Consider the following 20,035-nt stretch of genomic DNA (forward strand, 5'->3'; position numbering starts at 1 on the left):
ATTAAACAGAAACCACTGGTACACCTACTACCAAATAATCATGCATAATTAAAGCATATTCCTATTTTGCATGAATATTAGCCTGTTAAAAAACCAGTGCTAGAACTATTAATCACAAGCCATTCTACAGATTAAGTTTAGCCAAGATGACACCAGAGTCAAAGTTTGATCACAGCTCATTCCCATCATTATACATCAATTGGGGATCATGATAACATGGTCAAAACATTAAGTAAGAACTATGATTAGCAGTCTTATCAAAGTTATGAAGTTATGTTAGGACTGTCAAGTTTCACACAGAAAACTCTCCAATGTGCACATGCTGTGAAATACACCAAGGTCTGTTGATTTAAACCAAAACTTAAATTTGTGAGAGCAAAGAAACATGCACGCTACAAATTTAAAAAAAAAAAACAAAAAAAAAAAACAAAAGCACGTTAAAATGTGATTTGTTAACTGATTCAAATATTCCCTCAATATTTTTAAATTTCCCAAGTGTTCATTTATGAACAAATTTGTACATTTGCTGGGTGGGTAACAAAAAGGTGCAACATTTTCCAACACTTTGTGACGTCACTGGAATGCACTGGTGTGTGCATGAATAAGACAGACCACACACACATTATTCTGTAACAATCGTTTTCAGCTTCATTACTTAAAAATGGTTTCAGGGATCACATAACCTAAATTAAGACTTTTTTTTACTTTAATAAAATGCTATTTACCGAAGGGGAAAAAAAAAAAAAGTTTTATTTACTTACACAGTGATAATGACATTTTGATCCACATATTATATAAACTAAATAACATTCAGACACTTAAATTTCAAACTTGATTTAGCATTCATTTAATAACACCTCACTCTCTAGATTTAACGCAGGATCTTAAATGTCCTTTGAGCATTTGTAAAGCAGAACAGATCAGGAGCCATGCCTGGTACTGTGATGGGTAAGCAGTTATCTACATTTAGTGTGTTTAACTTGCACACATATATAAGAAGCATTATTATGTTGCCTATTAACATTTGCACAGCTAATGAGCATAAAGTATGCTAAATTAGTAAACTTGAAATACACGAAAAACTAGAAGTATTTGTAATTTGGGGACCAGCAAAGTATATACTAAAAATAGTATTAAAAGTAGAACAACATGCGCCAGTGTGAATATCATATCTTGGAATAAACATTTCAACCAGGAATTCTGGTCTTTCACCCAATATAATGAATGTGACAAAACACTTCAATTTTTTTTTCTACTGAATGAAAACAAACTAGTACCCAAATTCTCTAAATACAGATAAACTGCTTACAATCCACAAACCTGAAATAAGATCAGCTTTACATATTTATAGAAAATGTTTGATGTAAAAAAGGTATTACATGCCTCATTTGAAATAGTTTTAAAACAAGCATATTTTGGTAATATTTTTAGAAGATAGAATTTAGAAAAATACGCGATAATTACCAAACATTATAACCTCTTTAATCATTTTTTTTCCATACAAATACAACTAGTTTGTGCTTAATGCATGCCTAATTCTTCATGTCCAGTGAATTATATTTAACTGTTTGATAACTAGAAAGGGTGAAACCGTGAGAAGACCCTTATGAAACAGGGAGGGCAAAGAAAACCCATGTAGGAAATACTGGGTTAAAAGGGAATCATAAAACATACACACACTTTGGCCACACATTCAGCATGGTTCCTGTACATGGCATGCTAACCTCACCTTTTGTGCGGATTTGGAGGGACTTTTGTTTTTGCTTCCCTTAGGTCTTCCTCTGGGTCTTTTCGGAGAGGGTTCCCCAGCTGCTGGCTCCTAAACACAGAATACAACTTCATATAGTGGAAGGAATTTAAAAAAGGAATTAAAATCCTGCTCTGTCCAAATAAAACCTACATTTTTATTCTGCATATGATATAGTGTACTATTAAAACCCTACCCTGCAACATATGTAACCAATGTACAAATCCAATGATCTACAGGAAAAGAAAACATTTACAGTGCTGGAAAAGGTAATAAAAAATTAAGTTCTGCACTTACGAATTCAGGCGTTAAAAAAGTGACGTAATACTTTGCCATGTGTGTTCATATAATATTTCTATATTAACGCCTAGCCTGATTTAATACTTACAAAATGTTACTTATTTGCATTTGACGGTTTAATATCAAAAACACACATGAACTAACGAAAAGCAATGCTTGTGTGAATCAGTCACAAGAGTGCACAACACACTATTCACTATATGATGCTCTATTTTACCTATAACAAGCAGCTTGCCATCAGCTATACATTATATTGAGTTACCACTGCCTAGTCTACAGTTAGACATGAAGCAGACTTAGGGAACCCCATTACTGATTTTATTATTATTTTTTTTTATTTATAACTTACAAAGAGCTTGTATAATGAAACACGTGGAATGAGGTTTTGGCAGAACATAATATATTTATCAAACATACATACAATATAATACTTAGGCTGACTAATGCAGATCGAACTCCCTAGGTTGCTGTGAATGCCTTATCACATTTTAAAGCAATATAAAGGCGTCTGCATTCATAAGAAAAGCCAGATCAGTCCAAAAAGAGTCATTAAGTTGTTAAACACCTCAAGCCATGGCTATTAATAAAACCACATCTTCATTAAAACGCTTTTACAAATATCAGGTGATCTGATTTTTTTTTTAAATACGGGTTAAATAATATCTCCCCGTAACGTCACAAGCAAAATACATCAGATCAAAAACACGAACCGCTCCAACACATTTAAACGCAATGCAAGGGTTAATGATATGAATTCACATGCGACCCCCTGTTTGTACACAGAAATAAACCGGACTATATATTCCAAATGCACGTCAATGAATAGAGTTCGCCGTGTAGCGTATAGGCTGTGAGGAGACTGCCAGGAAGGAATAGCCTATTGTTTTGAACTCGGTTGGCTATAAGCGTGGCTGGTCGGTACAACATAACAATGAGAGCCCCGCTTCCTTATGGATCAGAGAGTGTGAGTAAGGAGCAGCCATTCCCGGGCACCGTGTGTCTGCACAAAGTTACCCCGGCGCAGACTTACTGGTTGAGAAGCCCGGAGGCTGGGAGCCGGGGGCATATCAGGTCGGTGTCTGCTCTCCACATTCTTGTCTGTGCCGCCGGCATCGACAACCCCCCCTCACCCCCACCTCCTCCCTCCCCAGTAGCGGTAGAAGCCCCGCTGTGTGCGGCTGGACCTCCCGAGAGCCCTGACTCCCACTGTGAGCCCCCATGTGCCGGTTCCGTGCCGCACAGGTCTCCGTGGACTGTATGAATGAGAATACACCAGGGTGCACGAGGGGGCTCATTGTGTGTGGCAAACCGCGCCTGGATGTGGAAGCGAGCGCATTTAATGAAATGTAGGATGGGGATGCGGTACTGACTTTCTGCGGTTTCCGGGGTCTCCCTCGTCCCCTCTTCGGTGACTGCGATGGGGATGCAGGTTGCTCCACCGAGGTGGACTGGCGGGCTCCTTCCCTTGAGCTCATGGTGAGTGCTCAGCCCAGCGATCTGCTGCTGCACCTTGAGGGATCCACACGAGGAGCCGCCGCCGCACCGGACGTCCTGAGGCTGCTGCTGCTGCTACTACTGCTGCTGCCAAAGCGAGAGAAGGGAAAGAGGAGGAGAGCGAGGGGGATCTCCTCTAATATTCTGATCAACTACTCAAGAGGGGGGCTTCAGCAACAATACAAAATGAGAAGCAGACTGGTGGTCCTTAAACGCTGCCGGATCCTGTGCCAAGTATTAGGTGTGATCGCTGGGATCGAGAGGGGGATACAGAGTGATCAATATCGGACTTGACCGGATTAGGACAAATTAGGTCACAGGGCACTAGAGGTAACCAGTGACACAACTTTCCTGCATTGGATCTACGACTCCGCGTTAGCACATATAAGTATAGCTGTATGCCCACACGTGTGTGTGATTTGGGGGGTAAGGGAGGTCTTGTGTTTGTGTGAGTAGGGCATGTGATACAAGTCCAGCCCACGGATTAAAGTGGGACGGGAAAAAAAACACCTTTACCCGTGGGTGGAAAATATAGGAGGAGGCAGGGCGAAGGACCCAGCGATCAGTGGCTGGAAACGAGCCAGATATAACAGAAATACAGCAGCACTGGGGGGAGAATACATCGAGAAAAACTCACGTGGCTAGCGGAGTTAAAGTACAGTGGCCCCGCTCCAAGCCGGTTTAAAGGGACAGCCTAGGGAATCCCTGTACGCACCGGCAGTCACAGACTCGAGCTGGATGCCGTTAGCTGTGAAGACACACACTCGCATACATTATATATACCGGTATATATATATACGGTATATATATATATATATATAGATGTATCCCATCATGTGTTTTACATGTTTTGATGGGAGGGACCGACTGAAATCAATGGGGAAACCATGCTGAAGAGATGCCACAGTAATACAATTCCCAGATTGTTTAAGCTACTCTTTTCTGACTCTTTTGTTGAATTATCAAATATTCAGCATTTTGTGAAACAGGTATTTGGGGTGGTTTGCCAGGCAGTCTAATCTGACACAACATATTATTATTATTATTTATATAGTACCAACTGTAACACTTCTTACAATACATACATTCAAGTATGACAAAACTAGAATTGGCCGACAGTGATGAACCCGTACATCAGATATAGAGGGCCCTTCCTGCAAGCTTATTGTTTGGTTTTAATCATGTGTATTCGGAAAGACTTACAAAAAAGCAACGCAAACCCTTAAAAATCATATAAATAAAAATGTTGGGGTGCTTCTTAAAAGACCGATATGTACAAACAACAAAGCAAGGGATCAGCGCATACCCACCAAATACTAATTAAAAGCACTGATCTGAGACATAAATATTGGGGATTTCGTCACACTATAAAGTCATATATTGATTAGCTTGCCACTACATCAAAGTAGTAAGTAGGACTTGCCAAGATACTTTGACATCTATAAGGGCTATGGAAATTTGGTCAGCATGGCACATGGTGCATTTTATTATTTAATTAACATTAGTATGGCTTCTTCTCTTGCATGGCCGATGCTGCCTATTATTCAAGAAACTGTGACAATGATGAGTTTGGTAAATAGTTTCTTACAAGTAAGCTGACGCTTTGTAAATAAAAAAAAGAATCTTTTACCCGACTTTAAAGGAATCTATCACTTGGCCACAAGGTTAATCTTCTTAAAGCCACACTCCACACATCTGAGTGCATCCTCTAAGGTAAATGTGTTCCTGTTTGGCCGTTTGAAGTGTTGGGATGTACAGCAGGGCATGGAATCCCCATAATCACTTATTGTGGAATGAGACCCTTCTTTTCTTGGGTCCTAGTTTGTATAACACCTATTGTCTCCTGTTGTGTTTTAACTATGAAACTATACATAATATAAAGAAATGCTCTTATGTGAGATGGGTAGAAATAGAGAGCGGGATGATATGTTTCCATTTACGGAAAAACCGTTCAATAAAAAAATAAGTATGCCATAGAGAGATCTGCGATAACCTTGCAAGCCAAAGAAAGGACAAATTAGCCCAAATTCACACCAAACATTTCTGTATGCACCTACATGGTCAATCCTTTTCTATAGACAGTTTGTCGCATTTCCAGACATAGGCTCGCTTGTGTTTTTCTTTTTCATCCATGCAATGGAGGTGTTTGGTCAGAACTATTTTACATCAGAAAAGCTGAGTTCTGTAGCCATGGATGACAGAATGGGCATAATACCGGTAATCACGACAGTCGAGTGAAATATTAAGGCGGCACCGACTTGCATATGCATAAAGTGTAATTAGAGTATAATGGTTATATTAATCTAGGAACATCAATACATCGGTTTATTAAAGAGGTCCTGAGGATATCACAAATCCTATATGTTTCTTTGAATCTGTTGTCAGTGTAGAACCGTGGCGCCACACTCATGTCTACACCTCTGCAGTAGTGATGCATGTTGCATCGTAAAATGAGACACATGATCAGTGTCTTATATATGTTTTGTACCAGAAACTATGATAAGTATGTCCTTTTTAATTAGTTTGTTTGATGCTCTAAGATGTCACACAGGTCATTGTCGTTGTAAGGGACAGTAGCAGAATGTGAAGGAAGATGATAAACATTAGTATAACACAATATCCCAGGGCCTCCTGGGAGTAATTTTGAAGCCCTTCCTCTCCACATCATATGAAAGTGTGGTGCTCTGACAGTATGTCTTACAATGACAATGGTGGGCATGTACATGAAGCAATATCTGGTCAGGATGGAAGTTCTTATCTTCTATTTGAACTTGGGCACACAAATGGTGATATAACGTTCTGGGCTACCTTATTAACGGCCTGTTTGGCTGGAGTTGCCCCCCCCAGGCTGATTGTTGGCCGTCCTCCTCTGCATTGTTGTGGGAAAAAATACAATATGTATATTTTATTTAAGGTATCATGAAACCAGATAATTGACAGTATGCACAAAAATGCATTTAATTGAACTTCTATGTAGAAAAGCCTATGCTTTTGCGCTTAATTCATTGGCAGTCTTACTAGTCGTTCAGCTTCTCGTATACGTAACTGAGTACTCTGTGATATACATTGGAGGTGAAGAATTTCCTGCTCTCACTAGTTAGACCTCAGGGAATGTGACAGGAGGTCCAGGACTACCGCCGTGTCTTTTCAGGAGAGGGAAGGTGGTAGCAGCTGCAACCCTTTTAATACAGATTATTATAGCACTAAATAAAAATCCTTCCAACACTGCAGAAAACTATTGTATCAAACTGACAAGTAAGCATCGTGTAGAGCAATTCTACATTTGCATTTATATAGATGGATTTTTTAAACCTGTTTACGTGTTTCACACACCTGATTAATTTCCCTTCCGTAACTGATTAAACGTGCAGAGCACAACACTTTTTTGGGGGGGTATTACTTATATTACATTAAGTAATAAAAGACATTAAGTAATATAAAGAAATATATTGACTTGTGGATTGCCAAACCATCTGACTCACGTACACATTTGCTGTTATTCCAAAGTAATATATATTTTCCTATATATAAAGAAATAATGTTATTAAATATTTCCTTCATAAAAAAATATTGGGAAGGTTTTATGTATATCCTGTAGTAGAGAAGCGGATAAGTAGTAAAGCACTGTCAATTTGGTGCCAGCAAGTCACACTCCATAAATGTTGGACTACAATCTTTTTGCAGGCTTGTATTTTGTATAATATAAGTGACTAAACACTGACTCATGGTTCTGTTCTGTTCAACCACCAGTGAGTAAGTGTGACTCACAAGTCACATCTCAAAACCATTTGTATATTTACTTAAAAGATTGAGATGAATATTTCTAAGGACTACGGAACCCAAAGTATTTCTGTTGCATGGGCTGTCTGTCCAAACATTCCAATATTTTCCCTTGAATTAAAGTCACAGCCCTCTCTGTATAACTTGACTGTTACTTCCTGCACCGAGTTTGCTGAACCATTGAACTCGAGCACAACTTCCAGACGTAGCGTAATGATGATTTGAGAATGAGATGTCAGGTGCTTTGCGGATATGCCGAGTTAATAAGGAGTGAATGATTTCCTGCGACGGTACATAATGGCAATATGTAAAGGACTGATGGTGCAGAGTAGTACACACTAAAAAAGGGATTTTTACTTTAATACCAAGAAGGATACAATAGTGGAGAAGTAAAATCATGATAGTGAATATAAAATGGGTGTAGTTTGATATAAGGAAAACCTAATGGATCTAAAAGGTTGGTCAGTCTTAATTCATCTTATCTAGTTGAATTGAACTTGGCTACCTGTTCATCTTCCAGAAATGAGCTTTGTTCCAGAGTGATCAAGATGTTGAGACTTCTCTTGTTAACCCAACCAACTCTGGATAATGCAGCCATTCTCTGTCCATTACGGAAAAAATTGTTTCCAACAACCAGTTACCAGAGACGTGTTAATGATCATTTGTTCTTTTTAGGCAGCAACACTCACAGTCTAGAAAATGGTACTTGTGGGTCTCTGGAAGTGAAAAAAATAGTCATGTGTTAGCAGGGCAAACTGTAGCCAACTGGTTCAGAAAACTCAGATATTGCACAATGGTGGCATGACTCCATCACTTCCATATCTAATGACATTAAAACAACAACAACAAAAAATTAATCCAATATGCCATCAGAAAGCAACAGAGGCTGATACAGCAGTTTTGTATGTTTTATATTGTTTACTTTGTATGTTTTTTTCAGTAGTTATTTCTTTGTTACTAACATTTGCATATTTTTTTTCTTTCTTCATTACTTTCCAAGCATAGATTGACACTAATTATGCCTATACCACTTTTAGCCTCAATTTCTACTATTCTACAATATATGGTATTTAATACAAATATGACCCACTTGTGATCTAAGCAAGTGACTGATTCCCATTATTTGTATTGTGTTTATTTCAAATGGAAAGCTTGTAATATCCCTTCAAAGTAAAATGTTTAAAGTGCCAGTAAACTTTCAAAAGAAGTTATTTTTTCAATGTCCCCCAAATTTTAAGAAGGCAGCTTGCAGAAGGTACAGTCCTGCAGACAGTGATCTAGTCACAGTCACTCATTTCCCTTGCTGTGAGAAACACATTTTTTACCTAGATTGGTAAAGGGATCTTAACTAGATCCTCTCTACTGTTTGTGAGCCAAAAGGAGCCATCCTCACTACAGCAGTAGTGACAAACGATCGCTACATTAAACCCCTGGTCTCAGCAGACTGTCTAAGATTTATGCTAAAATCATCAGCAAGCATCTGCCGGCCATCAGTTGTCAGTCGGACAGCTACATAAAGTGAAGAGTATTTCAGATACACCTCATTTTCTGATCATTCCAATAGGAATAGAGAAATAACTTGTTGTTTTAGAAGTTTACTGACCCAAGGCTTCATGTTTGACTGAGAACTACATCACCTATAAGATCACCTGAGTTTGCTACCAAAATTGCTGTGCCCTTGAATTCCAAGCAGCAGCGTTTCAGTGCTTACCTGGTGGCTGCGAGCTGAAGTACTAATTTTATTGCATATGTGCATGCGCGCAGAGACGCAACTCTTACTAATACAAATCAGTACTATATGAATCTAAAACTATTAAAGCTTTGCTAATGAAAACCCTTCATTATAATTTATTGCATATTTAAGTCTTGATGTACAAAAATATACGCATTGGTTTTTAGTTTGTTTAAGGTACATCTTCACAAAGGCTTTCTGTATCAAAAGCCCTAATACTGGGTGACATTTTTTTTTATAAACGGTGTGTGATATTTTTGTTTATTCCTCATCACAAGTAATAGTTGCCCTGGAACACCAGATACCCTTGCTTTTAGCGCTTTCAGTACTCCAAGGTAAAGGTAAGGTGTGTAAGGAACGAATGTTTTAGTATGAAAGTGTATACGTAAGCGTGTTAGTATGAGTGTGTGGTTTATTGTAAGTTTCCCTATGTGTGTTAAAGTGAATGCTAGTGTGCATATTAGTTATTGGGAGGGGGGATAACTTGGCTTTACTTGTCCCCCAGGCCAGAGGTCCTTGCTATCCCCTGACAACAGCTATGATGTCACGACAGACTGGGTTTTGGAACCTTATTTCTATAGCTAGGATTTTGGTACAAATACATATAGAAGGACTGCAGAGTCTTTAACTTGTTCCAGTCTTTAGAGCAAGCTGTGTTCAACTTCTTAAGGGTCATGCTGGAGCAGCACCAGTCTTTATAGGACTCAAATGAAGCCACAGCAAAAAGAGTTCAAAATATACTTTGTGCATAAGAAGAGACATCTCCTGTGGAGCAGAAATGTGTTCACTGCTGTACTGGATTTCCCTTTACTAAGCTGTCAGTATAGGCATGTCAAGGTAAAAATGTGCTTTTATATATAGCAAACCAATTGCCCTAGACAAATTACACAAATCTTGCAAATTTATAAAGAACATATTTACCACATATTTAAAATAATAATTAACAACTTCAGTTTCTACATGTTTGTTTATATATTATATTTAATAATGTATGTTTTTGTTTTAAAACTGGCTATGAGCGATACTTTTAGAACTATGGCCACAATTATGAGCACTGAATGGATTACCTTTCTTATCCAAAGTATCCCAAAAACCTTATGCAGCATAGAAATAAACATTACAATCTTTTTTACGACATGCAACTTCTTTTTTGTTTTAAAATATGTCATGTGATCGTTACAAAATGGCACTGTTCCACTGTGAACTTTGTTCACATACCTTCTCCACATGGGAATAACACATCACTTTAGAAATACACATGTTTTTGTTTCACTTTTTTGGGATAACTAAATATCTGACTCATGGCTCTGCCACTCGTGACTGATGGTTATTCATAACTCTTGACATAAAAAACATGTATTTTAGTAAGTAAACAGATAGGAGATCTAACTTTCGAAACTGTTTTATTGCTTTCATTGAGAGCATGGTCACAATATATTGGCTTTATCAATGTAATTCTTGAGTCCCTGGGGGTTTCCAGCATCCAGATGTGTCCCCGGAGGCACCAGTCCAAAACAAAACAGGATTTAAATAGAACTTTCATTTATGCAGGAACAGTGTTTTAAACAAACCTTAATTATATCAAATAATATAGACTAGTTTTTTTTTATACTGATGTACTATATGTAATGGTTTACATACAGCCAATGGTCCACACAGGCGGGCAGCGAAGAGGGACGCCATGAAGTTGGAACAAGAGAACTGGAGCCACAACCAGAATCAGGAGTCAAGGAGTATGCCAGAGGCAAAAATAGATTTTTACCAAAAAACAGATGCAACGTGAATTGCTATTCAAATTAATTTCAATCAATATATAATTTTTAATTGTCGCTGTTCTTTAGTGAGTAAACTTTCATAAAGATAAGCAATTCTATTCGTAGTATAAGGTAGATGTTTTGGGAAACTGTCATGATGGTTTTCTGATTAATTAGAATTTATATTTAAATTCACTGATGACAAAGAACACATTGTGGAACGTACTAGGAAGAAAAGAAGATAGTACAGCACAAGATGTTTTTATGCTTAAACATCAGACAGCAGAAAACATGTCCTTTTACATTTTTGTTCTAATTCTGGTTGAATTTTTGCTGTTTAAGATGCATTAGAGAAGGAGACCATATCTTCCATAAAGCAGAGTAAGCACTTGCCTAGAACATCATATTCATCAAGGTTTGGCTTGTGACAAGGGGAATGGGGCCAATTTCCAGTCCATGTCACACAGTACTAACCTTGGATTAACCAACCATGCACAAGCAGACTAATGGTAAAATATATATATATATACAATTATATATATCACTCATTATTGTAAAAAATGACTACAATTAGGTATATTTTAATAGTTGTGAGATTTGAGACAGTGGAGGGACAACAGCAATGGATGGTTCAAACCAGGAGGGACCTGGCAAGTTTTGGTTACTCTGCTTTAGAATATTTAGAAACGTACATTGAAAGTATACAGCAGAATGATTAATAAAACACTGTCTTTGCCTTAATCTAGTACTAAGGAAAAATCCATATTTAACAGTATCCATGGTAACTGACAAATAGCAGATGTTAACATGTTCTATAAGGGCAATTCAAGGCCAGTGTTTTGACTAATAAATGTGTTTGGGTCTGTTTAGAAGAATTCTTGATCCTTGGAGCTGAACCCTGTTATATTTAGCCTTATAGACTTCCTGGCTTCTGAGAGACTTTTATTCTTTACTGTTAGTGGGTGTAAATAATAATGTGACTGGTAGGTGTTTTTTTTCACTAAAAAATCAAAATATGGCAAAAACGATTACGTTTTAACATTTATGATCATGACACTTGGCTTGCAGATGTAACACATTGAAACAAAATAGACTACAGGAAATACTGACATAAAACATAAACGATGAAGGGTCATTCAGAGGAAAAAAAATGCTCTTATCTGATTTTCTAGTTTTTAAAGCATAATAAAGAAATCAAAAGAGTCAAAAAAAATATGTTCCAAAATATTGAGCCAAGTTCTAAACACCTTGAAAATAAAAGTACTCAAATATTAGTAAAGGAAAAATGAACAGTCTGAGCCAAGACATTCCAGCTCACGGACTTTCCTATGCGCTACGAAAAACATAACCCCGGTTAATTCTTTCTTCACAAAAAGATAAGCTGGTCCTGGGTAATATGTAATTACATTTGTGAGATGGCACTCAAGAACCATCACTGATTTAATTATGTATATAATTTTACTTTCCCACCTTACTGCTTTCCATCTCTTTACATAGCTTTTCCCCTCCTGTTCTTTCCTTTTAAGCTCCTTTTTTCATTTTTGACTAGCGTTCTTCATACCTGGAAACAGACGTTGAGTCTCTGGATGAAGCCATGCTCCCTGGGTCTCAGGGTCCGTTTCCTCTTTATCTTGGCAGTGGAGCAGCATCTAGCCATTTGGACTCTCAACCCACTAAAGGTTGGATGGGGCTAGCCCCCCCCTTCATATATAGCCACTCCCCCTATGTAAGGGAGCTTTATGGGTAAAGATGTATATCTTTCTGAGCTTCCCACAGCTTTAGGATGCTAAGCACCATGGGATACTATCATACACATATGCCCGGTATAATCTGGTTATTACAAGGATGGTGAGGGAATATGCCATAGAATTTTGTGCTGGTAGTTTCACAGATATACATTGTCTTATGAACAACAATACTGAGGCAAAAGATGATACAATCCCTCCAAACCTGATCATTAGTCCCTGGTGGCTCAGGTTCACTCCTTTTCTTTCCAAATGCTGGTTGTGGGTTAAGGGAGCTCTGCTGGAGAGCTAACAGTTGGCTACCACTGTCCTAACCAATGTATACAGTTGCTAGATGAGCCATTTAAAACTGGACACCTTTTAATGATTGCCATAACCTTCAACATTTCAGGTGCCCAAATAGGGTCACCTGTGTTAGGGGTTTTGGTTGAAGGCAGGAAGAATCAGGACTGAAACATGAAGGGGACGCATATGAGAGGTACATGATCATGGGTGGGACCACCTGCATACAATGCAGCTTTAGAGAGTTGTAAGGTGGCCATGTGGGAGCTGAAATTGAGCACACAGACCTCCATTTTTTACATCTCCTTTGGGACAGACAACTGTCCCATGATTCCCACTGCCTGCAAGAAGGTGCTTAAAAATGGGGGCAGTCAGGAGATATGAGATTATAGAGGTTAGCCAGTCAGACAAGTGCAAACCAGAAATATAAATTAATTCACTGCCAGAATTAAATTAATGTTGTACATACATCTTTCAATTCCAGCAATTTCTAATATAGAATTTATAGACCCCTAATTTAGAATGGTGGACAGGGTAAGGAAGCTGGTCAGTCACACACTGCAAGGAACAAAGTTAATTGCCTGTATGAGAAGTAAGAGAGCAGGTGTTCACTATAACAACAGCCATGTTGATACTTTGCAAGGAAAGAGGATGGATAAAAAGCAACAATGCAGAATGTGCTTTAAATAATATAAAGTGTACATAACAAATAGATGAGGCAAAACCCCAAACAACAGGTATTAAATATGCTTAGTGCTTTGAAATCAGCTTAAATAGTATGTTTAACAAACACACTTGCAAGTACAAGTAAATCACTATGAGATTGATAAAAAGAAAAAGAACAGGAAACAACTCTTAAAAGTAGTTGATCAGATCATTACTAGAAGGAACTGCTAATTGGCAGTGTCCCTAAATACTTTCTAGTGGACTACATGAAGATAACCATCTGCAGTGAGTCCCACTAATGTGTCTGTATCAGGTATCATGAAGGTTATAATGTCGGCAGCTAATGACATCATCTCTAACTATACCACTGCTTCTATCCTGTATTCAGGAAATAGATCCTCGCATAGACTGCTTTCAGTATCTTGCCCCCAAATCTCTGATTTTGAACCTTGCTTTCAGTTTCTGCTTTTTTAAATATCCTGTACCTGCATGACATGACTATATTAACAATTGTGAGCTGTAATTAGTTAAAAGGAAGGACTCCAATCAGGGGCACTGCTAGGATCCAAAATAATCTGGTGCTAAAGACATGAGCTGCACGCCACATTTTTGTACCTGCTCTATCTATAATTCTGTTTTGTATATATATACATGAAGTAGTACATCTTATTTAAAAGATGTGATCTTAATATTTTGCATGCAAAATTAAGTTAGTTAAAGTCAAAGCATTCCCAGGTACCCCTGTCTCTGCAGTGTCCTGTGGACACTCATTCTAACACCATACACTAAATCATGCATACATACATACACACACACTTTTTCTCCATTTCCATCTTTTCCCCTTTTCCAGGTACTACTAACCCTAGGCTCGCTCTAATGCTCTAACACCATAAACTGACACACACACACTCATACTAACACTGTATACTATACCCACCCACACATGTTAACATCAAATATAAACACACACATATGCTAAAGCTTTACACCAAGACACACACTGTATATGGACACACATTCACACTTAATACATACAGGAATAAGCTCACACACTAATCCTATAGAATAGCACATACTCTAACGTCATATGGTCACACACATACTCACACAAATGCTAACACCATACAAGTCTCTGGATCTGCCCAGAAGGGGACTCAAGGAGGAAGCCCCAGAAACTGAAAGAAGAAGAATACCGGAGATATAGATGAAGGATGCATTGCATTTCCCTTTGACTTGCATAGGTCATTGAAGTTGCAATGCGTCCTCTAACCATGGCTTCTGGTACATAGAATAAACACACTCTAGCACAACCAGCTGTCATAACGCCCTTATCATAGGAAGAGGATCTGATTTTTTCACAAGTAGTTTTTATTTTTAAGTTGCTGGTTTTTTCCCTCCTTTTACTCTGATGGAGATAAGGACTTGAGGGCATTGAGATTGTTGGTGGATAACTAAACATTTTTTCCTCGCAGCTTATACCTTTTGTGCTTTGAGCCGATCGACAATGATTTTCTCCTGGATGGACTTCGTCCCACTGTGACAGAGAGTGGGGTTTGGTAATAAATGTGTCATTTCATATTAAAACTTCTTTCAGACTGCCATCTGATAACTATAATAAGATATATATTGGGGTAATGCTGACCCTTTATGACTTTGGATTATTATTTGAAAGATCACATGATATTGGAAACCATGAAACTATCATAATTATATTTTTAAACTCACACTTCAGATATTTTTTATCCAATCTAAGCAGAGAAAATACTTTCACACTATAAAGTTTGCACCTTTTCCTGGCATAACAACAATAGCACAACATCCTTATGAGAGACTAAAAACATTATTACATCCTTCGCTTGTAGTATGAGATATTATCTGATTGTTTGTGGCTGCAGTCGTGTAAATGAGCTCATTAAAGTTGGTCTCAGTGGGTAAAAATGTGCCATAAAACTGCACACACACACATAATAAAATGATAAAAAGCTCAAAGTCTCTGGTTTATTTGGCAAGACCTGAAAGGATTAGATTACAACACCTCGCCAACATCCTGCCATCATAGAATCTGAACTCAAAATATACTCTACATCACATGCATGTTTTATGTATGTATGATTCTTTGTTTTATGCTTGTTCTCATCAAATGATTCTGGCAACATACTATGTACTAGAGTTGTAGGGTCATCCATATTAACCTCATTATTCCCATTTGGAAATGAGAGCACCTGCCATAATAGTGTTAAAGAGGTAATAATACCCAGGGTTTTTTTTAGGAGCCAGGAAAATAAAATATTTTTGCTACATTCATATATGTGTTGAAGAAGCAGTAGTTCACTATGAAACCCAACTTGTTTACTAGCAGCTGCTAGGCTCCCAAAAACACCCAATGACTGTTCCTTTAAGATTTGTGTCCCTATAACACTGTGTCCACATTAGAGGAAGGACATTCCAGGACGTTCCTGAGAGTGGTGATAAATTGGGATTCCATGGGGGAGCATAGTGGTAGCTTACCACCTACTTGCTAAATTTAGAATGATTGCAGTGAGAATCCTATACTAAATTATGCTCTTGTTCTTGTTGCTTTTTATTAGACTCATAATCTTATAAGTACCTCTGTTAAACACATAAGTTTCAGGAAAACCCAGAAAACTACTGTCAATTAGAGCATACTGTTTGAACCCCTGGTGAGACTCAAGGGACTACCTGAGCTTGAACGTGGTGTTTCCAATTTGTATGTTTGTTAACAGAGAACAATAATGACCAAATAAATATTTACAGATGGTATAATCTAATGAAGTTGTTGTAACCCACATTTCCTACTATCTGAAGAGCGTGATGTAGAGAATACCCCATTAATTTATCCTGTCAACTGGAACCATATTTTCTAGTTCGAGATTACTAAAATAATGCATTCAACTCTCAAACTGAACCATATATGTAAATATATGCTGAGCTTCTAGTTCGATGTCTGTGAGGATTTCCAATGCAGAAACAAATATATAGAAGGTCTGAAAAAAACACTAATTGGGTTAAAGCCGATTAAACCAACACTTAGATTTGAGCCCACAAAAAAAAAAAATCAGTTTCACGTTTGGGAACAATATGAATGTTCTTATTCTAGTCCTTTAGCTAGGAAGATAACATGAACTATAATATTTGGTGTATTCACCTGCATCTGAATATATCTCATAAATATACCATACAACATGTATATAGGGTCTAGTTGCCTGAGCTTGAGAAAAATGGACTTTCATTTATTCATTTTTTTAGAGCCCAGAATTTAGTTAACTTTCTCATCCAAAGGTAAATGCATTATTTATAATATTGGGCACTTAAGTGGCAAGAATGACACTGTGTTTGTTTTATTCTATGAGAGAACAAAAGATACAAAAACATTTCCACATGCAGGTTGATTTATTAAATATGGATGGCCAAAACTATACATTGGTGGCCCTTAAACAAAACCAAAACCTCATGAGTGATATTCTCATTGTATATAATCTTACAGCTTAGTCGCCAGTGTGGTTTCATGGGTTTTATACTATTAATGCATGCAAATTCTCTGCCCGAGCAAGAACTCTGCATGATTGTATGGTAACACATAAAGGGATTTTCTCCACTCCCTTACTCGATATGCTCTGCTAGTTTAGCATAAATACATCTTAAATCCTCTAGGAAACATTTAATAGTCTATAAAATCGTACACTCAACTCAGTATGTCATTCTTTGGCATCAGATGTTATGGCCTCAAATGCCCCCTGTGTTTTGATACAAGTGCAATGTATAGCTTCTGCTATTGGAAGCACTCTTTCAAGATTTAAGGATGAAGTCACATTGTAGCAGTTGGCTCATATCACTCACTGAGGTTTGCCACATAAATAGCAACAAAGGCCGTTCTGAGATACAGAGTTTGGAACACAAGAGAACACATGCTTTATTCATAAACCTTCTTTGGGATCCTATACACTTCTTGGGCACACTAGCACTTTAATAACATTTAGATCAAGATAAATTGTTCTTTCAAAAAACATAGCAATAGATCCAAGAAAACAAAAAGCTGAGGTCCCACAAGTTTACACCCCCTCACATATCTAGATCTTTGTTGATCGTGTTATTTTTAAAGCGCCAACATGTTTTGCTGCACCATGAGAAAAAGAGTTTTATAGTATAGTAGTGTATATAAGATCACCTACCAAAAGTAATCACTTTATGATCATCCCAGCAAGTTTTAGAGCGCTTTTGTAAATAAGTAGTTCTTTTGTACATGAATGTTTCCTTTTATAAAATAGTAAAATTGCACTAGTTTCCCTCTGTTCTACACGACCCAAACTTTGCATTATGATCATGTCAGGGTTCAAAAAACAGGGTTGAAGTGCAATGATTGTGCATGTGCATGCATGTACAGTAAACCCATCGGAGAGGTCTGCTAGAAACTGCAGTCCTCAGGAAGGTACGTGGCTGAAGTTTCTTGGTAAAAAAAACAAACACTTTTTTGAAATAAAGAAGGTCATCACTGTTTACTGTTGGGAATAAGGGTCTTGCTTAATCATTAATGGTATCAGTTCCTGTGAGCTGGTGAATGCTGCTGTTTCTGTTAAATAACCATATAGACCCTTATGATTCACTAGTTATATCCCTCCACTTTAGTTCTTCAGTTAGTTTTTATAAGAAGCGAAAGGCATTTAGATGCAATTTCAATTATTTATTTTCCTTTTTAACTCACATCCAGTCCATGTAATTGACTATATATTGCCAAGTATGGACTGGAGATGAAAAACTTGATACAAGTGGCCGCACACTAATTAAACCAGCACCCAATCTGTACCCAAGGGGCGGCCTCACAGTAACAAAAATATGGTATGTGTGCCAGTTCATGATTGCAATTTGTTATATTTACAATTGCATATATTCCATACATGACCCTTTATGATCATACATCTATGTATGGCCTTGTTAAAATCATAACATGAGCTTGGTAAACAATAAACATAATTATGAACTATTCAAAAAGCACCAATGTATTCATCACTGTTCATTTAGTGAGGTTGACAAACATGTTATATACAGTGAAATAGTTCATTAAGTAAAGGATAAAATATAAAAATGTTGTTTCTCTTTATTTTTATATGTAAGATAATTAAAAGAAATACAAAAATGTGCACTATATATCTGATATTTATGGATGTTACTTTGACCCCTTATTTGTTAGTTTTTTTATTTTTTTTCTCTTTTTTTATTGTTTTTTGTCTACATGATGTTTAATGTGTTTTATGTACTTTGAAAATAACAAAAATAAAAATTAAGAGAAAAAAAAAGTAAAAGATAAAACATCCCTTGCTTTACCAGCAGACATTAATAATTTAAAATGTATATATATTGTACACATTTTTCAAAAAAGGCAAATAATGAGAAAAGGGTACATAGTGATGAATTATGTATCATGATATAACACACTGTTTCCTGCTATTTAAGGAGTGGACTGAAATAAAAACTAAATGACCAAATCCCCATACTACAGTAAAGATGAAAGAATATTTGGTTGAGATAATAAGGAAGCAGCTTTAAAGATAGCAGTGATATTAACATGAATGAGGTTTCATAAATGAAACGTGGTGCTCTCCTAAATGTAAGATCCAGCATACTTGGGAATGTCTAAGATGATTTGAACAAGTGAGATAAAGGTCCAGAGGAAGAGTGAATCATTGTTCTTTCTACATTAGCCCAGTTATTTCCTTCCAGAAGCAATCACAGCCTATCAACTCGCTATCTGCATTTAACTTTGGAGCATGTTCCATTGTGAACAGACTTTTTAGCTGTTTCAAGACAGGCTTAGGAAAGTAGAATTACATGGTGATACATTGAGTTAACCCTTAAATATAGTATATATGAATATTTTGGAGTAGTACATTTTTACAGATATTTTAAGCAAGAAAGAGCTAAAAGAGTAGAAGACCTGAGAAAAATACATAAAGATTGTTGAGGCTCTCAGATGTCACTGTGTGTAACTTGTGTGATTTATTAGTGAATGCAGTGGTGGGACTGCAGAAGGATCTTATGCCACCACGCACCTGATCAACTGCCTTTCAGGCCAGGTACCTACATATGTATTGATATGGAGCGAGCAGACTTACTCAACAATTTCCATTTGACATCCCATTATCGAGGTTTGATAGGTGGAGCATGAATACAGACAGAATAAGAGGAACAGTAACACTTTCATTCCTTTTGTGATATCCAGGAACAGGTGTCAGATAGAAACCCAGGGATTAATGTAGATGTTATCTAGCTTCTATGGAACCATCATTGGAAGCAAAGTAGGCCATGGGCAAGTCATTCAGCGGTCATTCTTATTTGGGGGTTAATTCAAGGGAAGCAGCAATTTTGAATCTTGAAAAAAGAGACAAGGTTGTTGTTTTCTTGGATACAAGAGAAACCCACGGCATCTACTGTGGGCATAGCAGTGAAATTATATGCTGTCATACTTTTTACAAGAAGGCATAAGGAGATCACCCACATAGCATAGGGGGGAGTTCTAAAA

This window comes from Sceloporus occidentalis, unplaced genomic scaffold, assembly GCF_023333645.1.
Source record: "Sceloporus occidentalis isolate IW3139 unplaced genomic scaffold, rSceOcc1.0.p SCAF_28, whole genome shotgun sequence".
NCBI classification, from domain to species: Eukaryota; Metazoa; Chordata; class Lepidosauria; order Squamata; family Phrynosomatidae; genus Sceloporus; species Sceloporus occidentalis.